This window comes from Chiloscyllium plagiosum, unplaced genomic scaffold (assembly GCF_037043375.1).
Source record: "Chiloscyllium plagiosum isolate Xiang-an unplaced genomic scaffold, Cpla_swu_hap1 HiC_scaffold_39, whole genome shotgun sequence".
Classification (NCBI taxonomy): domain Eukaryota; kingdom Metazoa; phylum Chordata; class Chondrichthyes; order Orectolobiformes; family Hemiscylliidae; genus Chiloscyllium; species Chiloscyllium plagiosum.
Genome location: NW_028270177.1, coordinates 41649615 through 41663662, shown reverse-complemented (window position 1 = coordinate 41663662; position 14048 = coordinate 41649615). Strand labels below are relative to the sequence as shown.

General features: G+C 42.9%; 1 long non-coding RNA gene across 4 annotated transcripts in view; it reads left to right on the top strand.

Annotated features, from left to right (window-relative positions):
• The window catches only part of LOC122540865 (uncharacterized), a 35775-nt gene that overhangs the window by 18023 nt on the left and 3704 nt on the right, over window positions 1-14048 (top strand). For 2 of the 4 annotated variants that reach the window (XR_015753811.1, XR_015753809.1), the window contains one exon: window positions 9016-9122. The exons of the other annotated variants lie outside the window; for them this stretch is intronic. This is a non-coding gene — a long non-coding RNA (uncharacterized LOC122540865). The remainder of the gene's footprint in view (window positions 1-9015; window positions 9123-14048) is intronic. 4 annotated transcript variants of the gene reach the window in all.

Below are 14048 nucleotides of genomic sequence, written 5' to 3'. Positions count from 1 at the left end.
ATTCCATGCCCTTACCACCCTCTGCGTAAAGAACCTGCCTCTGATATCTGTCTTAAATCTGTCACCCCTCAATTTGTAGTTATGCCCCCTCGTACAAGCTGACTTCATTATCCTAGGGAAAAGACTTTCACTGTCTACCCTATCTAATCCTCTGATCATCTTGTATGTCTCTATCAAATCCCCTCTGAGCCTTCTTCTTTCCAATGAGAACAGACCCAAGTCTCTCAGTCTTTCTTCATAAGACCTTCCCTTCAGACCATACTGGTAAATCTCCTCTACACCTTTTCCAAAGCTTCCACATCCTTCCTGTCATGGGGCAACCAGAACTATACACAATATTCCAAGTGTGGCCGCACTAACATTTGTATAATTACAGCATGATATTGCAGCTCCGGAACTCAATCCCTCTACCTATGAAACCTAATACACGGTATGCCTGTTTAATAGCACTATCCACCTGGGTGGCCTCTTTCAAGGATCTATGTACATGGACTCGAAGATCTCTCTGCACATCCACACCACCAAGAATCTTTCTATTGACCCAGTATTCTGCCTTCCTGTTATTCTTTACGAAGTGAATCACCTCACATTTAGCTGCATTGAACTCTATTTGCCACCTCTCAGCCCAACTCTGCAGTTTATCCAAGTCGCCCTGCAACCTGTAACATTCTTCCAAACTGTCCTCTACTCCACCGACTTTAGTATTGTTTGCTAATTTACTAAGGAGGAGAAAGTGAGGACTGCAGATGCTGGAGATCAGAGCTGAAAATGTGTTGCTGGAAAAGCGCAGCAGGTCAGGCAGCATCCAAGGAACAGGAGAATCGACGTTTCGGGCATAAGCCCTCATTCCTGAAGAAGGGCTTATGCCCGAAACGTCGATTCTCCTGTTCCTTGGATGCTGCCTGACCTGCTGCGCTTTTCCAGCAACACATTTTCAGTGCTAATTTACTAACCCATCCACCTATGCCTGCATCTAAGTTATTTATAAAAATGACAAACAGCTGTGGTCCCAAAACAGATCCTTGTGGCGCACCACTAGACTCCATCAACCACCACTCACTGCCTCCTTTCAGAAAGTTAAAAATCACAACACCAGGTTATAGTCCAACAGGTTTAATTGGAAGCACACTAGCTTTTGGAGCGACGCTCCTTCGTCAGGTGATAGTGGAGGGCTCAATCATAACACAGAATTTATAGCAAAAATTTACAGTGTGATGTAACTGAAATTATACATTGAAAAATTGATTGTCTGTTAAGCCTTTCAACTGTTAGAATACAGTGATAGGTTCACTTCTTTCTTGTGTAAATCACAAAACCTTTTTTTTTAAAAGTTGCATTCTCGGGTTAGCTGTTAACAATGGTGATAGCTAGACAATATGTTGAAGGTGTTGGCCCCCTGTGTTCTCTGTCTATGCCATGATGTTTAGATTGATTCTAATCTAAAAAGTGAGATAATGGATTAGATGAAAGAAGTGAAACTATCAAGGTATTTTAACAGATGAAAGGCTTAATAGACAATCAATTTTTCAATGTATAATTTCAGTTACATCACACTGTAAATGTTTGCTATAAATCCTGTGTTAGGATTGAGCCCTCCACTATTAGCTGATGAAGAAGCGTTGCTCCGAAAGCTAGTGTGCTTCCAATTAAACCTGTTGGACTATAACCTGGTGTGTGATTTTTAACTTTGTACACCCCAGTCCAACACCGGCATCCCTAAATCATGACTCCTTTCAGAAAGCCAGTTTCTAATCCAAACTGCTAAATCACCCTCAATCCCATGTCTCTGCATTTTCTCCAACAACCCAATTTGTGGAATCTTATCAAAGGCTTTACTGAAGTCCATGTATACCACGCCAACTGCCCTACCCTCATCTACATGCTTGGACACCTTCTCAAAAAGCTCAGTGAGGTCTGTGAGACACAACCTGCCCTTGATGAAACCAGATTGACTATCTGAAATCAAATTGTTGCTTGCTATATGATTATAAATCCTATCTCTTATAATCTTTTCCAAACCCTTTCCTACAACAGAAGTAAGGCTCACTGGTCTATAATTACCTGGGTCATCTCTACTGCCCTTCTTGAACTAGGGCACAACATTTGCAATCCTCTAGTCCTCTGGTACTAAACCTATAGGCAATGATGACTCAAATATCAAAGCCAAAGGTTCTGCTATCTCCTCCCTAGTTTCCCAGAGAATCCTCGGATAAATCCCATCCGGCCCAGGGGATTTGTCTACTTTCACTCTTTCTAGAATTGATAAAACCACTTTGTAACTAACCTCAATCCTTTCTAGACTAATATCTCGTAACTCATTCTTCTCTTCTACAATATTCTCCTTTTCCTGATTGAAAACCAATGAGAAATGTTCATTTAACACATCTCCGATCTCCACAGTGTCCACACTTGCCATTTCTGTCCCTATTCCTATCCTAGTCATCCGTTTATTCCTCACAAACCTATTGTATCTGCTTAATTCTATCTGCTGAAGACTTCTCATGTCCTCTCTTTGCTCTTCTTAACTCTCTCTTTAAATCCTTCCTAGGTGATCTATAACTCTCCATCGCCTCATCTGAACCATCTTGTCTCATCACACATAAGCCTCCTTCTTCCACTTAACAAGCGATGCAATTTCTGTAGTAAACCATGGTTCCAGTTTTACAGGACATCACCGAGTTCAAAAAAGCCGATGGGGCTAGAAAATGGTCAATCCTTGTATAACACTTGTGCGATTAGAGAAGAAGGTGAAGACACCTCCAAATGTCCACCAGTTCCAATTCTGCACATAAGTCCACCAATTGTTGAGATGGCAGAGAGATACCTGGGGGACTCTCGGGTCCACTGTAGGATCCATGCGGCGATTAAAATCCCTCCCCCGTGATAGTGTGTTGCGTTTCAAGGGCAATCAGTTTAGAAAGTGCATCAATAAGAATTTGAGGAGGTGTGCTGGGGGGGGGGGGGGGGGGCAGTAAAATGCCATACTCCTCATCACATATTAAAGTTTTAAGGTCCACAAACCGATAGGGCTAGAAAAAGGTCAATCCTTAGTTCATCCTTAATTTGGTCTAATAGCTTAAATGGGAGATTCTTCGAATGAGTATAGCCGCTCCCCAAATCTTAGTGTCAAAAGATGAAAAGAACACCTGATCAAACCCCCCCAGCCTGCTTCAACTTTAGATGCTTCTTATCATTAAGGTGGGTTTCTTGCGATAAGGCGATATCAACCCTCTCCTTCCTAAGACTTAGAATCATAGAGACATAGAGATGTACGGCATGGAAACAGATCCTTCGGTCCAACCCGTCCATGCCGACCAGATATCCCAACCCAATCTAGCCCCACCTGCCAGCACCTGGCCCATATCCCTCCAAATCCTTCCTATTCATATACCCATCCAAATGCCTCTTAAATGTTGCAATTGTACCAGCCTCCACCACTTCCTCTGGCAGCTCAATCCATACACGTACCACCCTCTGCATGAAACAGTTGCCCCTTAGGTCTCTTTTATATCTTTCCCCTCTCACCCTAAACCTATGCCCTTTAGTTCTCGACTCCCCGACCCCAGGGAAAAAATTTTGTCTATTTATCCTATCCATGCCTCTCATAATTTTGTAAACCTCTATAAGGTCACCCCTCAACCTCTGACACTCCAGGGAAAACACCCCCAGCCTATTCAGCCTCTCCCTATAGCTCAGATCCTCCAACCCTGGCAACATCCTTGTAAATCTTTTCTGAACCCTTTCAAGTTTCACTACATCTTTCCGATAGGAAGGAGACCAGAATTGCACGCAATATTCCAACAGTGGCCTAACCAATGTCCTGTACAGCCGCAACATGACCTCCCAACTCCTGTACTCAATACTCTGACCAATAAAGGAAAGCATACCAAATGCCTTCTTCACTATCCTATCTACCTGCGACTCCATTTTCAAGGAGCTATGAACCTGCACTCCAAGGTCCCTTTGTTCAGCAACACTCCCTAGGACCTTACCATTAAGTGTATAAGTCCTGCTAAGATTTGCTTTCCCAAAATGCAGCATCTTGCATTTATCTGAATTAAACTCCATCTGCCACTTCTCAGCCCATTGGCCCATCTGGTCAAGATTCTGTTGTAATCTGAGGTAACCTTCTTCGCTGTCCACTACACCTCCAATTTTGGTGTCATCTGCAAACTTACTAACTGTACCTCTTTGTCATTTACATAAATGATTTGCGCGCATCCAAATCATTTATATAAATGACAAAAAGTAGAGGGCCCAGTATCCTATCTAAAGTACTTTTTTCTCTTGATTGGTGAGTGACTTCCCTTAATGTTCCACGTATACCATTTTAAAATAAAAATTTAACCATATCCTTCTAAAACAGTCCTTGAACCCCTGACAGGAAGAACCCTACTCACAATGTGCCGAGTGCAAATAACTAGAGACTCATAGAGCCTGAAAAATAAATACACAAAAACTACAATGACATAACTTTCAAAAACTACATCTACTATAAACCAATAAACTAAACCAATTACAACATACAAAAATCAGTTGATGGAAGACTCTCCCCCCTGCCAATAGGGTGCACTACCCACATACACCTCCATAGCTCCTTCTGGCTGGAGCTGCGCCCCATACCCAGGCGAAGGATAAAAGACACAAATATTATGAACAAAGAAATTAAAAGTGGGCATTTCACCCACCCACCCCCATATATTAGCCTCAATTATCACTGGAAAAAAATCCAACAACTTTCCAGAATATAAATATAAAAGGAAAGAATAAGGAAAAAGAAAGGATAAAATAAAAGGAAAGAAAAGAGAACCATTATTATTCATGTTACTTCGACCATTCAGTCTATTTCAAAGTGTCCAAAGAGTCTTTAGTCACCTTCCCTTAACACAAACAAAGGTATGTAGCAATTCTACTGACTAAAAATTACCGGTGTTCTCCAAAGGTTATGGTGCAGAGCTCAGCAAGGCAGACCTTTTAGATCTTGAATCCCCTTCACTGTATGCCTTCTTAACAATCCTATCAACCTGGTGGCAACTTTCAGGGCGCTATATACATGGACACTGAGATCTCTCTGCTCACCAACAGTACCAAGAACTCTACCATTAGCCCAGTACTCTGCATTCCTGTTGTTCCTTCCAAAGTGAATCACCTCACATTTTTCCACATTAAACTCCACTTGCCACCTCTCAGCACAGCTCTGCAGCTTATCTATGTCCCTCTGTAACCTGCAACATCCTTCAGCACTATCCACAACTCCACCAACCTTAGTGTCATCCACAAATTTACTAACCCATCCTTCTATGTCCTCATCCAGGTCATTTATAAAAATGACAAACAGCAGTGGACCCAAAACAGATCCTTGCGGTACACCACTAGTAATTGAATTCCAGGATGAACATTTCCCATCAACAACCACCCTCTGTCTTCTTTCAGCTAGCCAATTTCTCATCCAAACCACTGAATCACCTTCAATCCCATGCCTCTGTATTTTGTGCAATACCCTACCATGGGGAACCTTATCAAACGCCTTAATGAAATCCATATACACCACATCAATTGCTTTATTAGATTCCCTACAGTGTGGAAACTGGCCCTTTGGCCCAACAAGTCCACACCGACCCTCCGAAGAGCAACCCACTCCCCTACATTCACCCCTGACTAATGTATCTAACACTATGGGCAATTTAGGGTAGTAGATGGGGTCTAACTTGATGTGTTTATTGATTGTGTTCCGGTTGGAATGTGTTTAGGAATTCTTGTGTGTGTCTCTGTTTGGCTTGTCCTAAGATAGATGTGTTGTCCGAGTCAAAGTGGTGTCTTTCCTTATCTCTATGTAAGGATACTAGTGAGAGAGGGTCATGTTGTTTTGTGGCTAGTTGGTGTTCATGTATCCTGGTGGCTAGTTTTCTGCCTGTTTGTCCAATGTAGTGTTTGTTACAGTTCTTGCACGGTATTTTTGTAAATGATATTCGTTTTGCTTGTTGTCTGTGTCGGGTCTTTCAAGTTGATTAGCTGATGTTTTAGTGTGTTCATGGGTTTGTGGGCTACCACGATGCCAAGCGGTCTGAGCAGCCTGGCAGTCATTTCCAAGATGTCTTTGATGTAGGGGATAGTGGTTAGGGTTTCTGGACATGTTTTGTCTGCTTGTTTAGGTTTGTTGCTGAGAAATCAGTGGACTGTGTTCATTGGGTACCCATTCTTTTTGAATACACGGTATAGGTGATTTTCGTCTGCTCTGCGTAGTTCCTCTGTGCTGCAGTGTGTGTTGGCTCATTGAAATAATGTTCTGATGTAGCTCTGCTCCTCTCCCCACTTCCCTTCTGAGCAACAGGGACAGACTCTGTGCCAGAGACCTGTACCCCATAGCTTTCCCCCGGTAACTCTTCCTCCCAAACAGTATCCAAAACGATATGTTTGTTACTGAGGAGAATGGTCACAAGGGATCCCTGCACTGTCTGCCGGTTCCCTTTCTATCCCCTGACTGTAACTCATCTTCCTTTTTCTTGTACCTGAGAAATTCAACACTCCCTTTCTGAGATCATCTTCCATCAATTCCTTTTCTTTGGTGAACACCGACACAAAGTATTTGTTTCGGACCTCACTCACCTCTTCTGGCTCAACACATAGATTTTCTCCTTTGTTCCTGAATGGGCCAATCCTTTCCCTGGCTACCTGCTTGCTTTTTATATATGTAGGAAAAACTTGGGAACTCTTCTTAATCCTGTTTGCTAATGATTTTTCATGATCCTTTTTAGCCCACCTGATTCCTTTTTTCAGATTAGATTCCCTACTGTGTGGAAGCAGGCCCTTGGCCCAACAAGTCCACACCGACCCTCCGAAGAGTCACCCACCCAGTTCCATTTCCCTCTGACTAATGCACCTAACACTACGGGCAATTTAGCATGGCTAATTCACCTGACTTGCACATCTTTGGACTGTGGGAGGAAACTGGAGCACTGGGAGAACGTGCTAACTCCACACAGATAGTTGCCCGAGGCTGGAATCGAATCTGGGACCCTGGTGCTGTGAGGCAGCAGTGCTAACCACTGAGCTCCATTCTTGTTGAAGTTCTTTCCTACTTTCCTTATATATTTCAAGGGTTTCATCAGTTTCCATCCTCCTTGACCTTAAGTATGCTTCCTTTTTCTTTCTGACTAAGGTCATAACATCTGTGGTCATCGAAGGTTCATGCAACATGCCAAATGTCCCCTTCATTCTCGCAGGAATGTGCCACTCTTGAACTCACGTTAACTGCTGTTTGAAATAGTCCTACATGTCCAATGTGGATCTATCCTCAAACAGCCGCCTCCAATCAAAATTCTCCAGTTCCTGCCTGATATTTTTGTTGTTCGCCTTCCCCATGAGTATCTTAAAACTTAGCGTATTATGGTCATTATTCCCAAAATACTGTCCCACTAAAACTTCACTCACCTGACTTGGCTCATTTCCCAAAACCAGCTCCAGTATAACCCTTCCCTGGTTGGACTGTTTACATATTGTATCATTCAGGTAAGGTCTTACCAAGCTATACTCAACTGTAACATATCATAATTATTCCTGAACTCCAATTACTTGTAGTGAAAGCCAACATGTTTGCCTTCCTAATTGCTTCCTAATTGTTGTATCTACATGCTAAGTTTTCATAACTCATGAACATAGACACCCAGATCTCTTTGGGCATCAGCACTTCCTAACCTGTCACTATTTAAGAAATATTCTGCCCTTCTGTTTATCTTACCAAAGTGAATAACTTCACACTTATCCACACTATATTACAGTATACCATGTTCTTATCCATTCTGTCAGACAGTCCAATCCCTTGAGGCCTCTGATAAGTATTGCCCTATAGAAGACCAAACAGCAACTTTTATATCAATCCATCTACATGCCCATGAATATGTGGCTAAAAGAGCTAAACAGATTTTTTAGATTCCTTTTCCAGCTTTGGGAGAATCTATGCTAACATCTATGCGACACAGCAACTGTTCAAAATCTTGAATGACCAAATTCATGTTAACCTTACGTGACAAAGCTGATTTCTCATTTTACCTGGTACTTCAGATTAAAGTTTAAATTCTACCTAACTATTGAACTCAGTTTTTCTTCTCAGATTCTCCTCAGATTTATTGACAGCCACAAAAACTGTAGTTATGAAGACTTCTGCTTCTAGTATGTATTAAAACCAGTTTTATCATCTTTATTAAATGGCTATTTAAGCTCTGGCCACTTTTAGTTTGTTATAACTACGACTGTAAGAGCTCCCTTGCAATAGTTATCACTTAGTCAAAGTGTCATCACTTAATATAATCCCTTCCTTCACTCCTTAAGGGTCATTGCAAATACAATAGGCCCTTTGACTGATGAGGATGAATTAAGACTCCTCAGAAGAACTAATCTCTGCTGAGCTCCCATCATCACAGGACACAAGTGCAGCAGGTGTCAGCAAAAGTTGTAGCAGGGTGGATGGTCAAGACAGGACTGCGCTGACTGCCACAGTAGAAGTGAGTCAGAGCAGAGAGTGGTGGAAAGGACAGCTGATGAGATTCTAGCTGGAGAATGACTGACCTCTGTGTGCTCAGCAAAATGAATCTCTAGTCCAGCATAGAAAAGTGAAGCTGAGGCCAAAGCAGCAAGTGGCTGAGCTATTGGTGGTGAGAGTGTGGTGCTGGAAAATTATCCGAGGAGCAGGAAAATCGACATTTCAGGCAAAAGCCCTTCATCAGGAAGCTATTGGTGGGTCTGGCAAGCTCATTATCAAGACTGATGCAAGGACAGGTATTGGTGGATCTTCTGCGGTACACTGTCTACAGTGGCAGAAACATGAAGGGAGGTGAGTAGTAGGTCGTGACTCTTGTCTTTTATTTTTTAAGTTAGCTTTACTACTATTAGTAACATTTTTTAATAGGAGTAAAGTTTACTATTATTGGTAAGGTTTCTTAGTGATAGAAAACTATTATTTAACAGCAGTGACAGTGCTGTTCACATCTCTCAGGTGCATGGTCTCTGTTTATGTAGGACCTCTAGGATGCAGTTCCCTTGTCCTGGATGACCATTTGTGCCAATTCCTGCAACAGCATGAACTTGGTTTTGGAATTTAAGTATCAGCTGGGGACACTGCAGTGGTAAGTAAAGCTGAGTACTGTGTAGAAAGCATGTTTAAAGATGTGAGTACTCTACAGCTGAGAGATAGGGAATGTGCAACAACAGACAGGCAAGAACAAACAGACGGGTATTCAGAAATCCTCCAAGCATACTTCTCACACTCTAAGTAGTTTTTGGTTGTGAATGCCAATGAAATTGAAAGTTTATCTGAGGACTGCAGCCAGTGTTGAGTCAAGACAGGATGCACAGTTTAGGGGAAATGCCTGCAGAGGTCCCATCTTCTCCAGAATTAGTCCCAACGTTCCAGGGATTTAAAGCCCTCCCTCCTGCACCGTCATTCCAGTCACACATTCATCTGTGACTGGATGGTGGTTGAGCTGGACAGGGATGCACAAAGAACATTGAAAAACCAAAGTGATAAATGATTGGATCATTGAGGGAGGAGGTAGACACTTCTGCAGTGGCATCCTGCATTCAGAGAATAATGTGATCGAGTCGAGGAAGTCACTCAGTGACTTTGAAGCATCCTGAGGGAACATGGCAATCAGCCAGCAGCCATGATCCTCATCAATGACAAAATTAGGATGTTAGAATTTAGGGAACTACGATTTGAGCAAGCAGGACCTCAAAAGTAATGAATTCCGGATTACTCCCTGTACTACACGCAAGTGGGTATCAAAATGCAAGGAGAGAGCAGATGAATGTGTGACTGGAAAGACGGTGCAGGAGGGAGGGCTTTAAATCCCTGGAACGTTGGGACTAATTCTGGAGAAGATGGGACCTCTGCAGGCATTTCCCCTAAACTGAGGCAGGATGGAATTCTTTGCAGGGCTTTTTGCTTATGCTATGGAGATAGGTTTAAACTACATTTCCCAGGGGTGTGGGTCCAGGGACTAATATCACAGAGGAATATCAAGGTGCACAAATTGTGGGACGGATTGAATTTGAGTTTTGGAGAAGGGGTAGCACGGTGGCTTAGTGGTTAGCACTGCTACCTCACAGCGCCAGGAACCCAGATTTGATTCCAGCCAAGGGCGACTGTGCGGAGTTTGCACATTCTCCCCGTGTCTGCGTGGATTTCCTTCCGGTGCTCTGGTTTTCTCCCACAGTCCAAAGATGTGCAGGTTAAGTGAATTGGCCATGCTAAATTGCCCAACGTATTCAGGGATGTGCGGGTTAGTTGCATTAGTCAGGGGTAAATGTAGAGTAATAGGTTAGGGGAATGGGTCTGGGTGGGTTGCTCTTCAGAGGGTCAGTGTGGACTTGGGCCGAATGGCCTGTTACCATGCTGTAGAGATTCTGTGATTCTATGTTTATGGATCAGGTTGTTGGTTTGCTTGCTGAGCTGGTGAATTTGTTCTCAGACATTTCGGCACCATGCTAGGTAACATCATCAGTGAGCCTCCTGTGAAGCGTTGGTGTTCTGTCCCACTTGGTATTTATAGGCCTTGGTGGGTGGGTGATACCATTTCTGGTTCATTTCTGAAAGATTGGTAAATGGAGTCCATATTTATATGTTTGTTAATGGACTTCCGGTTTGAATGCCAGGCCTCTAGGAATACCCACGCGTCTTTGTTTGGCCTGTCCCAGGATGGATGCATTGTTTCAGTTGAAGTGGTGTCCCTCTTCGGAAGTTTGCATGGATACCAGTGATAGTTGGTCATGTCTTTTGGTGACTAGTTGGTGCTTATGTATCCTGGTGGCCAGTTTCCTGCTGATTTGTCCAGTATAATAAAAAGAAAGAACAAAGAAAATTTACAGCCTAGGAGCAGGCCCTTCAGCTCTCCAAGCCTGAGCTGATCCAAACATACTGTCTAAACCTGTCGATGAATTCCTGAGCATCTGTAACTGCTACTCCCCACCTACTCATGCATTTATCCAGATGCATCTTAAATGAATCCACGGTGCCTGCCTCTGCCACCTCTGCTGGCAATGCGTTCCAAATGCCCACCACCCTCTGTGTGAAGTACTTGCCGTGTGTATCCCCCTTAAACTTTTCATCTCTCACTTTGAAAGCGTGACCTCACATTATTGAATCCTTCACCTTGGGAAAAAGCTTGTTTCTATCCACCCTGTCTACACCCTTCATAAACTTATAAACCTCAATCAGATCCCCCCTTAATCTCCTTTTTTCTAATGAAAATAAACCTAACCTACTGATCCTCTCTTCATAGCTAGCACCTTCTATACCAGGCAACATCCTCGTAAACCTTCTCTGCACCCTCTCCAAGGCATCCACATCCTTTTGGTAATGTGGCGACCAGAACTGTACACAATATTCCAAATGCGGCCGAACCAACATCCTGTACAATTTTAACTTGACTTGCCAGCTCTTAAACTCAATACCCGTCCAATGAAGGCAAGCATATTATATACCTTCTTGACCACTCTATCCACCTGTGCAACCACCTTCAGGGTACAATGGACCTGCACTCCCAGATCTCTCTGCCTATCAACTTTTCCCAAGGCTGTTCCATTCATTGTGTAATTCGCTCTAGAATTAGTCTTGCCTAAATGCATCACCTCACATTTGTCTGGATTGAAATCCATCTGCCACTTTTCCGCCCAACTCTCAAGTCTATCTATATCCTCCTATATTCTTTGACAGCCCCTTATGCTTTCTGCTACTCCACCAATTTTCATGTCATCTGCAAACTTGCTGATCAGACCAACAGTGCCCTCTTCCAGATCATTTATGTATATTACAAACAACAATGGCCCCAACACTGGCCCCTGCGGAACACCACTGGTCACCTTTCTCCATTTCGAGAAACTCCCTTCAACTACTACTCTTTGTCTCCTGCTGCTCAACCAGTTCTTTATCCACCTAGCTAGAACACCCTGCACACAATGTGACTTCACTTTATCCATTAGTCTACAATGGGAAATCTTATCAAATGCCTTACTAAAGTCCATGTATATGACATCAACAGCCCTTCCTTCATCCATCAACTTAGTCACTTCCTTGAAGAACTCAAGTTGGTAAGGCATGATCTCCCCCGCACAAAACCATGTTGTCTATCACTGATAAGCCCATTCTTTTCTAAATATAAATAGAACCTATCCCTCAGTACCTTCTCCAAAATGTAATGTTTGTTGCAATTCGTGCAGGGCATTTTGTACATTATATTCATTCTGCTAACTGTGTGTCCTTTAACTTCATAAGTAGTTGTTTTAGTGTGGCGGTAGGTTTGTGGGCTACCATGATGCCTAGGGGCTGGAGTAATCTCTGAAATGTCTTTGATGTATGGTAAGATGACGAGAGTCTCTGGGCGTATTGTGGTTTCCTGTTTGGTCCGTTGTGCCGGAATTGGCAGATTGCGCTAATCAGTTCAGTGTTGTTCTTGAATACTTTGTGTACACGTTTCTCCTTGGCTTCTCGTAACTCCTGGATGCTGCAGTTTTAATAATGTCCTACTGCAGCTCTGTTAGTGGGTGTTGGGATGGCTGTTCCTGTAGATTGAATCATCAGTTGAGTTGAGAATAAAGAAGAAAGTAATAAAATTTAAACTAAGGTTGCTAGGCTTGTATGGGACTGCACAGTGTGGTGTATGGGACTGCATAGTGTGGTAAATAGGTTGATGAGTTGCAGGCACAGATTGCCATGTGGAAATTTGATATTATGGCTATAGCAGAGGCTTGGCTCAAGGAAGGTGTTTAATGTTCCTAATTATAAGCTGTTCACAAAAGAGAAGAAATTATGAACAAGGGAAGTCTGATGGTATTAATTAAGGAGAGCATTTCAGTGCTGGAAAATGAGAATGTCCCAGAGGTGTTAAGGACAGAATCAATTTGGTTAGAGTTAAGGAACAAAAAAAGTACAATTACATTACATTGTATAGTCTTCAAACTACCAACTGATGGGAAGGATGCAGAGAAATACATTTCCAAGGAAATTTCAGAATTTGGAGAATGGGACTTTAATTGTCTAAATATAGACTGGGGTAGTAGTAGTAGAAGATGAAACAGCCATCACACCCCTCATAGTCCCATCTTCATCCATGCCATCCCGTGTCACCACAGTGACCACTGAACCCAACCCCATTGCTCCGTTTACTCTCCATGCCTATTTATGCCTGTAAACTTTCTCCTTTATTCTCAACTCACCTGATGACTGAAAGCCCCATTCCAGTCAATGCTCCTGCACCAAGCCCACATACTTTATAGCCCATATGCCAATATACTGCCAACTCATCGCAACTGATGTGCTGTTAGTTTGGCTAATGCCTAATTTGTCAGCAGGGTATTTTAAATGATACAGGAGGTATGTAATATCACCTGAAACATAGTAAACAATGTGTGAATATTGTGGTATTGAAAAACCTAGCAGGCATTTGTTACAATGATTATGTATAAATATTACATTCCTCAGGCACATTAGTGTCAGGGCTAATCTTCAGCTATTAGGTTACAACAGAGGAGCATACTTCTAGTACAGTGTCATGCTTCAATTGATTCAAGGTAAGATGGACAATGAGGCATTTGTACCCTTTTAGATTTAGATTAGATTACTTTACAGTGTGGAAACAGGCCCTTCGGCCCAACAAGTCCACACCGACCCGCCGAAGCGCAACCCACCCATACCCCTACATTTACTCCTTACCTAACACTACGGGCAATTTAGCATGGCCAATTCACCTGGCCTGCACATCTTTGGACTGTGGGAGGAAACCGGAGCATCCGGAGGAAACCCACGCAGACATGGGGAGAATGTGCAAACTCCACACAGTCGGTCGCTTGAGGCGGGAATTGAACCCGGGTCTCTGGCGCTGTGAGGCACGAGTGCTAACCACTGTGCCACCGTGCCGCCCACAATAGCATACCCTTGTCGTATGCTATGACACAGTGATGATATCATTAGCAAGTCTCTTAAAAGCATGCTGACATACCGATTCTGGTACATAACTTCCTTTTCCAAAGATAAAACAAAACCAAATAGATGAACA